Source organism: Bidens hawaiensis, unplaced genomic scaffold, assembly GCF_021521415.1.
Source record: "Bidens hawaiensis isolate Kalapana, Puna unplaced genomic scaffold, B.hawaiensis_p1.1 tig00000458_1, whole genome shotgun sequence".
Taxonomy (NCBI): Eukaryota; Viridiplantae; Streptophyta; class Magnoliopsida; order Asterales; family Asteraceae; genus Bidens; species Bidens hawaiensis.
Genome location: NW_027491030.1, coordinates 1,917,441 through 1,930,706, shown reverse-complemented (window position 1 = coordinate 1,930,706; position 13,266 = coordinate 1,917,441). Strand labels below are relative to the sequence as shown.

The 13,266-nt window shown below is 36.9% G+C and overlaps 1 non-coding gene and 2 pseudogenes across 1 annotated transcript; 1 reads left to right on the top strand and 2 right to left on the bottom strand.

Moving 5' to 3' along the window:
• Positions 1 to 1,601: 1,601 nt before the first annotated feature.
• LOC143625445 (anthocyanidin 5,3-O-glucosyltransferase pseudogene) lies at positions 1,602 to 4,096 on the bottom strand (annotated as a pseudogene).
• A 1,696-nt stretch (positions 4,097 to 5,792) lies between these two features.
• On the bottom strand, positions 5,793 to 5,864 carry TRNAN-GUU (transfer RNA asparagine (anticodon GUU)). The gene has a single exon. It is a non-coding gene; the product is annotated as a tRNA-Asn (tRNA).
• Positions 5,865 to 11,485: 5,621 nt separating this feature from the next.
• On the top strand, positions 11,486 to 13,005 carry LOC143626438 (UDP-glycosyltransferase 88B1 pseudogene; annotated as a pseudogene).
• Positions 13,006 to 13,266: the final 261 nt, after the last annotated feature.

Genomic DNA, 13,266 nt, shown 5'->3' with positions numbered 1-13,266 from the left:
ATTAAAGATAATAAAATGTTCGTTTTTATAATGCCATTTATTTTTAAAAAATATTAACGTACGAAAACGTTATGACCGATTAAAAATCGTGGGGTGATTGGGTTAAAAGTGAAAATAAAATAATATATAAGTAAAAGACTAAGGACCAATGTTGTAATTTTAAGGAATGAAACTTGTAATTATTTTGAACAATTATATGTGTTCATGGTTCGGTTTAAAACTTAAAATCGTTTAAACCGGTCATCCCAGGTTTCACGGTTCATTTTTTCTTTAACCTCCGGTTTCAATTTATAACAGTTTAGTTTCGATTTTCGTCAACAAAAAATCGTTACTAACGGTTTGCCTCACATGTTTAACTTAAAAATCGTCAAAACCGAGTTGTGAACAACCATACATAACATGTTTTTTTAATTGAAAAAAATTGCAACAATATCATACTCAAATTAAAGAGAATAAAATTCTCGTTTTTATAATGTAAGGTTTTAAAAAATTATTGGTGTGAAAAATTTATGGCCGTTTAAAAATCATGGGGAGAGTTGATTTAAAATAAAAATAAAAATAACATATAGTGAAAGATGAGGGGCGAAACTTGCAAATATTATTTAATTTAACAAAAATCTAGTAAAGTTGAGGGTGAAAAATTGTACAATATTTCTAAAGAATTTAAAATTACGTGAGATTTTATGTTTGAAATACCATTTTAAACAAAGGTGTCTTAATTTTTCCACATCTCATGCATTATATATATTATAGATATAGATATATATGGGCAAAGTAAACTGAAATTTATGTGTTCGTCTGATAGTAAACTTGGTTGTAGCTGTAATAAGTGATATTTGTTAAATGAAAGGGCCACTAAATCTTAATTCGATTTAACTTTCAAAATCGTTGAGCCGGTCCTGAATATAATGTCTTTTTGCGCCTTCATATCTCAAGTGCTGTATCTGAATCTTGAATATGCATGGAATGAACATGTCAGTTTAGTGGTTCTAAACTTCTACTTCTCAAAAAGATTATGATCATTACGGGCCAATCAATCCAGTTATGTAAATATTATTGTTTTCCTTTTACTGTGAAAGTTATGGATTAACAAAGTAGTTGTTTATACTCCAACCATATGAAGTATGGCCAAATTTAACTATTTAATATCACTAATTATTTGTCTTGTCTTGAACTATGCAATAGTGATAAATAAAAAGCCAAGTTTTTATAGGGTTGATTTGTTCTTTAGGTATTCAATTTTTTTCACATGGACAACTATAAGTTGTATTGTTTAGAGCAAAGAACAAAGGGAGTTTTTAATTTTGTATATTGTAATTACAAAAGCTCTTTGTACATATAGCATGGTTAAAAGTATTATAATACATTTTTCTTCATACATTATGTATTTATTGCTTAAATTTATTTGTTATCTTTAATTTTGTTCGTTTATTTCAAATATCCTAACTTATTTATTTTAAATTTAACAAATCTCGTATATTACACCGTTTTAAAAGCCAATAATTCAATATAAGCATATAAAATCAGCCACATAAATCGCCACATGCATGTTTGTCTTTACAAGACAAATACATTAAACACTTGTAATGGGAAGGGAGGCTTCATATCTTCGGCAACAATGACTTGACCAATGTCGCCATTGCGACATGAGAAGATCCGTCTTTGCTCAAAGCCCTCTCTGCTTACACCTTTCAGGCCTTCACCACCGCCCTAATGATCTTTCCTTCCGCCGAATCCATCAACTGCCTAACCCGCTTCTCCACTCTGCCGCAACCACCAGCCCATTCTCAGATTCTTCTAATGGTAAATCCAACTTCATTTCCTCGACCATCACAATCTTATTCATCCTTTCATCTGCATACATCAGTAACGTCAACATCGGCACACCCACACCCGCACATGCAACTTCCAACACCGAGTTCCACCCGTAGTATGTCACAAACCCACCAACCGAGTCATGACTCAACACTTTTACCTGTGGCGCCCATCTCTTCACCACACGACCCCTTTCCTTCGTACGATCCAAAAACCCATCAGGCAACAACAATGTCAAATCAAACTCCACGTCCTTGGTCGGCGTCAGGCTTCGTATCACCCACAAAAACCTATGCCCACTCATCTCCAACCCCTTAGCAAACTCCTTTATCCGATCAGCCGAAAGCAAACTTCCATTCCCAAAACACAAGAACACAACACTCTCTCTCATTTGAAAATCGAGCCAAGCTAAACACTCATGAGAATCGTCACTTTCATCAGCAAGCAGTGGGCCAACACAATAAAGTGGTGGCGTTGGCTGACCCTTCGAGGCACGATCTGTCACGGATTGCATTAATTGGTTTCGGCTTAAGTGAATCAAACTTGTTCACAATAATCTATGCTGTTTTGGGCATGTATGTTGAGATTTCTAGAAAACCTGAGTAATCCTTAGAGCTTCTATCAAAAACCGTTGCCGGCATTTGTGATGATAGTATCGGTGGCATTCCTGGTAAATACCAATGTTGTAAAAGTAGGTCTACAAGGCCGAGTACTCACTACAAGGTATGATGCCGAGGGGAGTTTCTTTCACTCCGCCTAGTTACTAAAAATTGTTCAAAGGTGGTCAACATTAGCCATAATCACATCTAATCGGTTAACTTAGGTCTATTTTAACTTAAAAAATACAACATAATTCGTATTTTCATAATATTAAAGAACGAATATCATTTTTTTAATTAATGATTAACATTTTTTAGAATAATTTATTGTTTAAAAATGTATTTCTCTTATTTATATTGATATTCACTTATTTTGTTATAAGTATTAGTAAACTTATGATATTTGAAATATATATATTATCCAAAAATTAATTTTATTTATATTTATCATGTCCGAGTACTCCCCGAGTACTCCGAGTACTCCCTCCAAAGGGGGTCGGCCGCCTAGGGACCGCCTAACGACTTTTGCAACATTGGTAAATACATGAGTCTGTTCAAATCTTTAAAGTTTCCTGGATAATCCCGATCAAGAGTCATTAAATATAGAATCTCAATAGTGCAACAAGCACATGAAGTAATAAAGTAGTACACATGTATGTTAAGTTTTTCAGCCGCAAGCATAGAGGAGGTGCAAAAAAGATCGATGATTAACGAGGTAGGATTAATGGACTATAGTGCATCTACGACGTTGTCAATGCTACGTTGAATATGATCAAAGAGTAGGCGTCCATGGAGGTGTAAGTTGCTGGATCATGAGGGATGTGTAGAAGGTGATGGAACGTGATGGCGGGGATGGTGGCGGATGTAGGAAGGGAGGTTGCCGGTGTTGAAAGAGTTGGTGAGGGTGAGGACGGTGATGGAGTATGAAGTAGGGCTGTTCAAAACCGGATATCTGAACCTTTCGGATAGTGAAAATCACTATCCGAATCCGAATCCGAAACTTCGGATATCCGAACCTCAGATATCCGAATATCCGAAAAAGAAAAAAAATTGTTTTAATAATAAAAATCATACCTCATGAATTCAAGTTTCCAAACCCAAATAAATCAAACATACAACAAATCAAGTTTCCAAACTAAAACGGACTGACGGTGGCTGAAGACGTATGGTGACAGTGGAGATGACCGCCGACGATGGTGGCTGGAGGAGACGGGCAATGGTGGTGGGTAGAGGAGACGGACGATGGTGGTGGCTGGAGGAAACGGACGATGGTGGCTGACGGGCGACGGTGCTGACGCTTGACGGACGATGGTGGCTGAAGAGAAAAAAAGAGTAGAAGAGAAGAAAAGAGATGATTGATGTTATGTTCATATGTTAATGGCACATCTAGGGTTTTCTTATTATGTTTTATATAAAATAAAATTAAAAAATATTAAAATTAGAATATCGGATAGTTCGAATAGTTTGGATATCCGAAAAATCTAAAAACTGATATCCGAATCCGATTTTTCGGATATCCGAATTTTCGGATAGTTCGGATACGGATATTCGGATAATTTGGATTCGGATAGTTTTGAACACCCCTAGTTTGAAATATGGTGTTTGATGATGGATTTTCTGAGCTCCACCATTGAAACCATGTGGCCCATGATTGGTGGTGAGTACAACTCAATAGTCCATATTTAGTTAATTAGGGTTTGTTGTGTGTGAGATTAATTATGTGCTTGGCTAGAGATTATATTAACGAACCGTAAAGTGACTTTTGGCCTTTTGGGATTACTTAACTTTAAAGTTGCGGTTTTTTTTTATCAAAAATGTTTATTAACTTATGATTTTTTGAAAATAAGTTTTAAAAGAAAATGTTTACATTAACCTTTTTGGTTGAAAAGGCTAACAAATCAATAAGTTATTGTCAAGAAAGTGAAATTTTTTCCTAAAAGTGTGTGGCCTAGTGGGAATATTATTTACGAAAAGATAGATTCAAAACTATTTACTAAAACATGTAAACATTTAAAAACACACGTTTTAATAAATAGTTTTGAATCTACCCTAATTTGGTAAATAATATTCGCACCAGGCCATCAAACTTTTACCTTTTTAAGATGTATATATATTTATATATTTACAATATCGGGAGATGTCGTGCAATCCGGTTTGTACATCCTGCATAGTCAATTGTAAGTATTCATCACATATGTGGCTGTGTTGTTTTGCTTGCCAAGTGTCACTAATTTTGCTTGCCAGGTGTTAGTGATTTTTAACTACGTGTCTGTTTTCCAGCTATTTTTATCTTTACAGGCTTTTATATATATATTATTTTAGTTATACTCTCTCTCTCTCTTTCAAACTATGAATTCATTTCTCAAACATTTCTTTCTCTCTTTCTATGAAACTCAGTTGTGATGGATGTTCGTGATCGTGGGGTTGTGCACATGTTGTGGTGGTCGTCTGGTAGGATAAATGTTCGCCGCTTCATCTGACACTGTTTAAGGTCGTTGATGGTGGTCGTTTGGTTAAACTCACCGTCACTGCCGGGTTTGATTTCAAAACCTAAGGCGACGGTGGCCGGAGGTCATTTTGTTCGATTTGACATCGTTATCGGGTTCAATTTCAAATTCCTAGGTGGCGGTGGCTGTTAAACTTATGCTGTTGAAGATGGTTGTCGGCTGATACAGTGTTTAGCGACTTGCATTTTGTAGTCGTTGGTGGCGTTGGTGTTCTGGTGGTCGTGCGTACCACCAATCGTTTAATTCCATTCTTCCATTTGCCAACGTTGGCCGGTTCGACTTCAAAATCCCATGTAACGGTGGTTGTTAAAGTTACGGTTGTTTAGGGCGGTTGCCGCTTTAATAATCGTTTTGTCAACCTCCATTTTGTCGTAGGCTGTGGTGGTGTCCCTGTGGTTTCATCCGTTGTGTCTTTTGTTAAGGGAAGGGCCTTTCCCTCTGGGGTAGGAAAATCATGATCGGGATAGCGGGCTATGGAACTTGGGTGTGGGTCTTTTGTCGAAATGGAATGGACTTTCTATTTATTATTTATCGTAAATGAGTGAAGCATTACACATAGTATGCGTATGTCCGTCCCCCATCAGCGTATTTTTTTGTTTTACGCGCCCGTAACTCTTCCTCAGCCAGGATGGGGCAGAATAGCAGAGCAAGTACAAGTATTAGTAGCATAACAAAAACGCGTTCCTCGTCATTAATATGTTTGCTCGCAGCAATTGTGGCCTCTCGGTAGAATCGATGACTGCATCTTTGATGCACTGCTAGTACTAGTACATCTGAGAATTCTTAATTGGATAGTTGTAAATAGCCCCAGGGCTATGGAACAAAGGAGTATCCCGGACCTACACCAGGGTGTTGACGGCGATTTTCAAATCTCCTCAAGTAGGATTCGAACCTACGACCAATCGGTTAACAGCCGACCGCTCTACCACTGAGCTACTGAGGAACAATGGGAGATTCGATCTCATAGAGTTCCATTCCCGTTCTCAACCCATGACCAATATGAGAATCTATTCGGAACCGTTGGTGGCAATAGAGTGGTAGTGAAATAGGTTGGCTTGGTTGATAAAGGCTATGATGATGACATGTTAAAGCCTATTTGTAAATCTATTTCTTACCAACTTTTGATTGTTGGCTTGGTTTTCTTGAATTGATTTCCGCTTGTAAGGCCCCGTACCCGGTAACCCTACTTTAGCGTCGGATTTGCTCATAAACACAGTTCTACAAATCAGAGTTTATTAAAATTTTCGCGGAATGTTAACTTTAATCATTTGATACAAAACATTTGATCTTTTCGTTAAAACATAATATTCAACATCTTATTTAAATCATCATTTATCTTCCATCTTCAGATGCCAGCCATTCAATCAATGTCATGTGCCATCCGAGTGCCATAACAATAAACATATTCACCTGCGTGCATACTAAAAGTCAGCTACGCTGAGTGAGTTCTAGTTAATCATACAACACATACATTTATTTCGTAAACATATGCCTCCAAAGATACATACTATATTCTTAATCCGCTTATCTTTCTTTCATACCTACTCACGTACTTTTATATTATAACATACTTTACCTACTTCTATGTTTTAAAGAGCGTCACGCCCTACTGACTCGAGTATTGTTAGGGCTCGGTCCCTTTTCTGCCTCGAATATTGCTAGGGTCCGGTCCCTTTCTGCCTTGAGTATTATTAGGGCTCAGTCCCTTTCTGCCTTGAGTATTGTTAGGGCTCAGTCCCTTTCTTCCTTGAGTATTATTAGGGCTCAGTCTCTGTCTTCCTTGAGTATTATTAGGGTCAGTCCCTTTCTGCCTTGAGTATTATTAGGGCTCAGTCCTTTTCTACCTAAACCTAACTATCCCTTATACCTACTCATATTATACAAATATCATCCATACATTTTACCATACATATCTGTAATCAGAACTCAAAAGTACATGCAATATCCGAAGATCGTTCATGTACATATCATACATACATCATTTCTATAGCAATCCTATCTTTAACTATCACCTGGCGGTACATGCAATATACGAAGATCGTTCACGCACCGTCAAGCAGTCATCATATATAAATCATACTAAGCATACACTTACTACTTAAGGTAAGTGTATTAACTATCACATCGAGTATGCACACAGCCCCGAAAACATAACAAGGAAGTGGGGCTAGAAACTCACCTGAACTCTGCTTCTTCTGCTCTAAGTTATTCCTTCCTGAGCTGTGTACGGCTAACTGTATAATGATTACATGTATCAATTAACTATCACTATTCATCGTATTTCTAGTTTAATTATAACCCTCAACGGACGGGGGTCCGGGGGGCAGCGGGGTTCTAGAGCCCCCGGTTGGGGTCGAGCTGCCAAGTCAGATTGGAAAAAATTTTATTTACAATAACTGCCTTAACACATTTTCCACTAGGATTTTAATTTATTTTCTAATTCATACGCTCATTCTTCATAATGAATTAAGTAAGATTCGCCATCCGACTCGTTACCTTGTATTTATGAGCGGACATACATGTTAAGCGAACTTAATCTTAAGCGAACTTAATCTCAAGCGAACTTAATCTTAAGCGAACTTAATCTTAAGCGATCTTAATCTTAAGCGAACTTAATCTCAAGCGAACTTAATCTTAAGCGAACTTAATCTTAAGTGATCTTAATCTTAAGCGAACTTATCATCAGGCGAACTTACTGCACTCGAACTTAGCTGCAGCGAAGTTGTCCAGCAACGGGATGATTTTCATCAATCTAAACAAGCATCAGTGATCTTTAATACCCTGGTTACGGCTCGACATCAACCACATCGTCTCCCAAACGTTTTTGTTCATATATATATATATATATATATATATATATATATATATATATATCCCATACATACTATAAAGGTTGGGCCTTTAAGCTTAAAATGTTCAATACTAGATTTAAGGGTTTATTTAATCGAGCCGCACAGGTTTAGGGATTTATTAGCATCGAGTTTACAACTTTACGTCTCGTTTAAACCCGATCTATTCCCGTTCTAAGTTTCAAGACTAAACGTTTATAAAAACGTAAACTTTAACGATAAAGAACGTACCTTTGCCCGTTTTTAGGTCACGGTTTAGATTGGTTATGAACTACGATATTGTATCTTGATTGTATATCAAAGATTTAGGCTAGAATCGATCTCGGATCTCCTCCTTCTTCTCACGGCCGCAATAGGGATGAGTGTGTGTGTTTTTGAGTGTGTAGAGATTAGGATGGATAAGATGGATGGAAATGGAAAGGATTAGGGTTTAAGGGTGTATTTGTACTCCCTTAAGCCCATGGACCTAAGGCTCATCTTTCCTTTTTGGTCCATAACTAATCCCATCTAATTATCCTACTTAGCCTTCATATTTTATTAGTATTATTATCGTTCCACTAACTCGTTTATTTCACCCGACGCGAATAATATATTAAACATTATTTTAGAAATTTCGGGATGTTACACCGCTTTAGCACATGAGATTTGTTGTTGGTTCGCTTTGATTGTGGACGGATTTATCGCTGCCAGGTTCTATCTGGGATGTGCCCGTCAGAGGCGTTGCTCGGTCTTCATCTATTGCTATCGATGTTCGATTCGCGACCGTTGGTGGCGGTAGCTGCCGGGTTCTGACTTGGAACCTTTGGTAACCTTCATCGTAAATGGATGGCCCAAGTATATGGTTTCTTTATGACAACTGCTTTGCTTTTGGCTGTCAAAAATGTCCTATGTTTATGAGTTTATTGTTTTGGTAGTTGAATTTAGTTATGATGTAAATTTGGGTTTTATAACCTGTGGTCTTTAATCGATTGGTTCCACCAAAATTAAGTTGGTTAGTCATTTGTGTTAGAAAAGGAATTTGATGTTATTTGGTTTATGTTGTGACACAAGTCCTAATGTGTGGATAAATTTTACCTAATAAAGTATAATAACTTGACATACTGAGTTTATGGTTTGATATTGAACAAAGTGTTGTGGTATCTTATTTAACTTCAGACATGCTATCCAAAGTTTGCATGTCTTAATATAATTTAGAGTTTATGGTGTTTTATATAATAACTTTACGGTGTTTCTTCAACTTCAATGGTGATAGTTGGAAACATTGAAATAGACGCCCCGCCCTGCAACACGGGGCTTAAAATACTAGTTATTTAGCAAAGTAGGGTAAAAGTTTCATCCTAAAATGATGTAAACATTTAAATATATCAATAATTATGCAATGGATTTCTTAGCAAAAGCATAACATAATGTTTTTCTTTTTCATTTAAAAAATGTTTCACTAACTTTTGAACGAAAATGATTGAAACTTTTGATTTCTTATACATTTTTTTTTTTCTATATGCTTAATATCAAGAATGTGAATTTACAAATATCTCCACACACTAGTGAAACTATAAGAGCACGTCCGAGCGAAACGCTCGGTGGACGGATAACGGAAAAATATTCATCATAACTTGTAAACTTAAACATATTTTATCAATTTGAATTTGTAGCATATCAATTCGTAGCTTTGATCAATCGTATAAACAATAACTCCATATCAAAGTTCATCATCAATAATAAAATATAAAATCAATAACTGTGTCACAAGGTTGCATAATGGCATGCTTGGGGCGATATCTTCTCTCATGGGATAGATACATACGTCTCAAGTAATTCAATAATTCAGTAATTCTTACGATCAATCTGTAGCATTCGGTAGTACGACGATGTATTTTTTCCCATGATTAATCTATACGTCTCAACTCATTCGCGTTTCTCATGAAAAAAAAATATGTCGAAAATGATAAACCCTTAAAATAGGCAAAAACAATCAAAAACATGTCAAAACACATGATGAAATTCAATATCAAAACACATGACGAAATTTAATATCAAAACAATTCTTCGCATTAGAGGTCCAAAAACGTAGAATAGCGATTCAATAAAACTCAATTCAATTTGAAGTTTAATGGTTCATATAAAAAAAAAAAAGAAATCCATGCTATAAAATTATCATATAAAGTAGTCATACGTTAAAAATAACATAATGGTTATCTGTACCTTAAACGTGTAAAATCAAACTTCAGTAACTCTAATGCTTTTCTTTGATAACCATGAATATATATATTTCTAGGCTATTATAGAACTCAAAGCAATGTGGTGGCAACCAAAAGAATAAGTCTATCTCAGGAATGGTGATATAGAGTTTTATATAAGGAATGAGAACTTAATATTTTAATTGTGATCATCCATGCTTTAAAAAACAAATAAATAACCAAATTATTAGTTATTCTACCCGCGTGTCACGCGGGCCTATACCCTAGTTATATATAATAACAATAATTAAGAATAAGTTTGGCGATGCAACCACGTGATTCGTGTCAGATTATCATCGTAACGCTCAGGTTTAACCGACGTCCAGGTTTTAACGTTGAGATTTTTCCAACTGCTACGGCGCAACACGCCGAGTAAAAAATCTATTTAATAATATAACGTTCAATCAAACTCAGTGTTAATGGTATGTGAGTGAATAGTGGATTAAGAGTAAAAGGTAAAGCTGCCATTAACAAAAAAGCAAGAAATGAAAGGTTTAGGTAGATCGTGTGGATGTGAGTTATCGGCCGAATTAGGCAATGTGTAAGAAATTATAATCAATAATTATGTATTTGCAGAGGTGGGCAAGCAAACCGATTAACCGAACCGACTCGAAAATCGTACTGAAACCGAATTGGTTTAAACCGATTATGTAGAAACCGGTTTGGAACATATTCAAACCGAAGGTTTGGAACCGGTTTGTAGTTTTCTCCACTAAAACCGGTTAACCGAACCGAAACTAGCCAAAACCGGACAAAAACGGTCAAAACTCGAACCGAAACCGATCAAAACCCGAACCGAAACCTATCGTAACATGGTAAAAAACTGGTTTCAACCCGAACCGATACCGATCATAAACCGGTTTTGACTTTTGTTAACCAAACCGAACCGATTTTAACCCGAACTAGTTTTAAGTTTTAAACCGGTTTGTACACCTCTATGTATTTGCACTAAATAATGAGAGCATCTTAATTAATTTGGGGAAAATTTTCTAAAATAGTCTCTTTTAATTATGATTTTCCAGAAAGAGCTCAATACCAAACAAAAACCCAAATTAGCCTAAATATCATGTCGGATCCGATGAAACCGTTTCTGAACCAACTGATTAATTAATGATCCTATCAGGACGCGCCACGAATCATGTTATTCCGTCGAATCCGACGGTTTATCGTTTTTTTCAACGGATTAATGAAACACACCGACGTAATAATAATAATCAGATCTGACGGTACGATATTTCCCAAATTTTACCTTAGATACCGGTACCGTCCTGATATTATATCCGTACCGAACCGAAAATTTCAATACTTATACCAATAATTTGTGATTTTCAGGATCAAAATTTTTGATACTGATACATGATTGATACCATCCCTAGTTATTAGATATCGTTTTAAAATACGAAGGTAGTTGAGTTGGCCATGTCATAGCCATCTATATATATATATATATATATATGTATCCAGACTATATTCTCACCCACACCAAATTAACCAAATGGAGACAATTGTTTTGTACGCATCACCAACCATGGGCCACCTGGTTTCAATGGTGGAGCTCGGAAAATTTATCATCAAACACCATCCTTCATACTCTATCGTCATCCTCACTCTCACCAACTCTTACAACACCGGCAGCCTACCATCCTTCGTCCGTCACATCTCCGCCACAATTCCCGCCATCACGTTCCACCACCTTCCAGATATCCCTCTTGATCCTGCAACTTACCCTTCTATAGAAGCCGTAATCTTTGATCTTATTCAACGTAGCGTTGACAATGTCGCCGACGCCCTACAGTCCATTAATCCTACCTCGTTAATTATCGATATTTTTTCCACCTCCGCTATGACTGCCGCTGCAAAACTTAACATACCCGTGTACTACTTTATTACTTCGGGTGCTTGTTCCATTGTTATGCTTATATATCCCGTCGCTTGATCAGGATTATCCTGGAAATTTTATAGATATGAACAGACTCGTGTATTCACCAGGAATGCCACCGATACATTCGTCCCAAATGCCGGTACCGGTTCTTGATAGAAGCTCTAAGGATTACTCTGGTTTTCTTGAAATCTCAAAATGCATGCCCAAAGCAGCAGGGATTATTGTGAACACGTTCGATTCGCTGGAACCCAAACCGATTAAAGCGATTCGTGACGGATCATGCCTCGAAGGGCAGCCAACGCCACCACTTTATTGTGTTGGGCCGCTGCTTGCTGATGGAAGTGACGGTTCTCATGAGTGTCTGGCTTGGCTCGATTTGCAACCGAAAGAGAGTGTTGTGTTCTTGTGTTTCGGGAGTCAGGGTTTGCTTTCGGCTGATCAGATAAAGGAGATTGCTAAGGGGTTGGAGATGAGTGGACATAGGTTTTTGTGGGTGATACGAAGCCCGACACCGAGCAAGGACGAGGATTTTGATTTGGCATTGTTGTTGCCGGATGGGTTTTCGGATCGTACGAAGGAAAGGGATCTTGTGGTGAAGAAATGGGTGCCGCAGGTGAAAGTGTTGAATCATGACTCAGTTGGTGGGTTTGTGACACATTGTGGGTGGAACTCGGTGTTGGAAGCCGTGCGTGCTGGTGTACCTATGATCACATTGCCTTTGTATGCGGAACAAAGGTTGAATAAAATTGTTTTGGTTGAGGAAATGAAGTTGGCTTTACCATTGGACGAGTCTGGGGACAGGCTTGTGGTGGCGGCGGAGGTGGAGAAGCGGGTCAAGCAGTTGATGAATTCAGCGGAAGGCGAGCTCATTCGGGCGGTGGTAAAGGCTAAGAAGGTAGATGCAGAGATGGCGTTGAGCGACGGTGGGTCTTCTCGTATCGCATTTGCGGCTTTGGTTAAGTCCATGCAGAAGATGCCTCTTTTATCCTCTTAAGTGCTTCATGAATTTGTCTTGCAAAGACAACCACCAAGGTGGTGGTTTATCCGGTTGATTCGTCTAATCTTGGAAATAATTAAGATTATATTTTACTATATGTAAAACAGTGAAATATATAATTTTCAATGAATTTGGTCATGAATATCTATATGTAATGGTGATAAAATTATTATTAGTTGGGTTTGTCTAAAACTATACGAGGACTTCACGCCTAACCAAATTATATATAAAAGAAAATGAAGAACTCTTCATAAATAGAGAATTAAATAACTAATAAAAATTATTTTCAACATTTCTTTAAAATAAATATTATATAATTTTGTTTTTTTTTTCAACATTCTAATAAATTTATATTGTTCGTTAATAAAATTGTTGATCTA